This window comes from Atta colombica, unplaced genomic scaffold (genome assembly GCF_001594045.1).
Source record: "Atta colombica isolate Treedump-2 unplaced genomic scaffold, Acol1.0 scaffold92, whole genome shotgun sequence".
Lineage (NCBI taxonomy): Eukaryota > Metazoa > Arthropoda > Insecta > Hymenoptera > Formicidae > Atta > Atta colombica.
The window spans coordinates 759,142-762,121 of record NW_017259586.1 but is presented as its reverse complement, the minus strand read 5'-3'; the positions used below and the strand labels follow the sequence as shown (position 1 = coordinate 762,121).

Below are 2,980 nucleotides of genomic sequence, written 5' to 3'. Positions count from 1 at the left end.
GATAATTGCTTACAGATATAATTTCTTTGTTGTATCATCAAATCTTCTTAGTTAAAGACGTTGAATTCGCCCAGCAAGCTATAGCTGTGATGAATCACCTAATCTTTTTTTCGTGAGCGTGTGTTGATTCATGACAATTGGACGTGCAGAAATGACGGATTCGATTTAATCGAGATAGCTCTAGTTTGTTTCGCGGGGGCGTTTCGCGCCCCTTTAAGGTCGCATTAATTGCTCATGAAAACGCCCCCGCTGACGCACCCGGGGTCCGGTTTCGCCACAGTTCATTAGAAGGTCTCGGCTGCCTTGTCGGGTAACTCCGGTTGAATCTTCCTCGCAGTGAATATAAATCCTTTCGAGGTCGCCGCAACGGACAAACGCCTCTGTCACTGCCATTTTGCAGGCCCAAGATAGGCCCACGCGGAAGTTCACGGCCCACTGTGTTCCGCTATCTCTCCTTTTCTCTTCCTTCGAGTCAATAGTCTCTCTCTTTCCCACCACATTATCGCCGCCCATTCGATACGTGCGGCAGTTCAATTCTCGCCGATCTCTCGATTTCTTTAATGATATCTTTAACCTTTGACGTAGAAAATTACTAGGAACGTTAGTCTATTTGCTAATTCGAAACTTAGGTAAATTGAGATGTGCCGGTCGAGAAATCAGAGATAAATCTTGTGTGTTTAATTAACTTTTCTACTAGGCAAGATAATTTATATACATGTGGGAGATATTTTGGCCTTTTGAAGTATAATATGAAATTACTTTGCGTTTTGAAATTCTATTTTAGATTAAATTCTCGAAAAGAATATGCATATATTTATCTTTATTTCTTTTTCAAAGTTAATAAATGTTTAATATATGTATAAATGATGTATATATATATATATATATATTATTTTATATTTTAGGAAAAATTCTGCAGATAAAAATGTTGAATATGGAACGTACATTTAATAATGTATGAGGACACGATTCTCGACATTAATGTAAAAAGGAGGAATAAATTTTCGGTATGTGACGATATGATGAAGTCGCATTAACATAGACAGAAGAGAAGGGTTTACGAAGGCGGATCCGGTTCCAGCCGTCGCAATGCGAGGAACATTTTCGAATCCTTTGATCCGAAGACGTACCTATATGGCCACAGTTTTTATCGCGCCTCGATCACAATAAATTAATAAACACTTCTTTTTTTTATTCAAGACCACAGGCGAGATCGGCCCGCCATGATATTAAAGGTTTATTAATTTATTTTTTCTTTATTAGGCAGCCGCGGTCGCGCCCGGTCGGTAATCAAGGATCTGTAATTAGTCGAACATGCTGTCTGTCCATAGCGATTTATACTATGCCCGGGGGTGATGCCCCCCATCTTCTTTCTCCACCTCCTTCACTTCATTCTCAGTTCATTCCACCGACGCTTCTTCGATTCTCTCACTGGACAATAGCCCTAGCATTGCCATTCCTCTCGTCATCCTCGGGATCTTCCTTCGAGGAAGGACGAATTCCTTACCTTGCCTAGCTATCGGCACGACGCATCCTTCAAACCCGTAATTGTTGGCGGGGACCGCGAGGCATAAACACCGTATTCGCAACTGATCAATCACTTTGTTGCAGCAACTTTGTAAACGCGTGGAATATTCTTAACTAATATCTAAATGCACATTCGGGCTTCGGCCATTAATTGAGGGTTTCGTACATAAATTATGCAAGCGCAGTATTATGTTCTTCGAGTTAAGTAGAGGCTCATTCAGTAAAAATCTTGCTACACAGAAAAGCTGTTAAAAAGATGCTAATATTTGATATTTAATATTTCTTGATAATAAATATAACAAGATATTTCATGAAAAGATGCTAAACTACTAAATATTCTCTATTACAAGATATTTTAAAAATAACAGCTGATTAGAATTCATGAAAAGATGCTAATCTTTTCATGAATTCTAATCAGCTGTTATTTTTAAAATATCTTGTATAGACTATTTAGTAGGTCTAATCACATATAAATTAGAAAATAATTAGAAATATTTTTTTAAATAATAAAAATATTTTTATAAATAGGTCAAAAATGTCTTCTATTAGAAGATATTTTACGTTTCTTATTTTCTAACTATGTTAAAAAATGATAGATAATTAGTTTCAACAACTTTCAATAAGATATCCTATATATTTATTCGCAAAAAGAATTAATAACAATATAAGGCAAATATTCATCAAAATTAATATTAATTTAATTAACGAATAAAAATAAAAATAATTGATTATCAAATAAACTTACAATTAAAGATTATTCCCACAAGCTTCCTAGATTAATTTACAGTTTCGCAATAAACCTATACCTCTATCATCAAATCTTGAACTATTCAGTTTCACATAAACATCCCTCATGATGAAACGTATCAATGATAAAATTTTCACGTCGCTCATTCATTAATGCACATTATCAATAATAAAATTAAGAGTCTCAGTATGTCAGTATTCCTAAATTGACACGCAATTGATAAGAAAATTATAGGTACCTTGTGTACATATTGACCCTCAAAGTGCATCAGAGGTTTAACGAGCGACGCGTTCTCGCAAACACCAGATAAAAATCTTCCCGCGGCAGCACGTTCTTTCGTTGACTAAATGGTTCGCAGGATGTGAAGGATCTGGGTTCTGTTCACCGCTTGGTTTTGGATTTAAGACCAACGCTTGGCTGTCTGTCAGGGACCACACCTTTGAACCGGCCCTCCGGTTCCTTATAAAGTATCTTCGCCGAAGTTTCATTACTTCCGTCAAGATTGAAATGCGATGAACGTAAAGATGACGTGATGCTAATCTGGCACGCAAAAAATCATTTGTTTCGAAAAGATGGTTAAGTTTTATCTTATAAAATTGAATTATTCTGTAAAATTACAGAAGATGCAATTTTTGGATCTATTCTTCTTTAAATTCCTTTAAGTTCTTTAAATTCCTTATATTTTTGTAGTCATAACAGTTTTTT

At 35.8% G+C, this 2,980-nt stretch overlaps 1 pseudogene; it reads right to left on the bottom strand.

Annotated features, from left to right (window-relative positions):
* Nucleotides 1-284: 284 nt before the first annotated feature.
* LOC108693552 lies at nt 285-2,543 on the bottom strand (annotated as a pseudogene).
* Nucleotides 2,544-2,980: the final 437 nt, after the last annotated feature.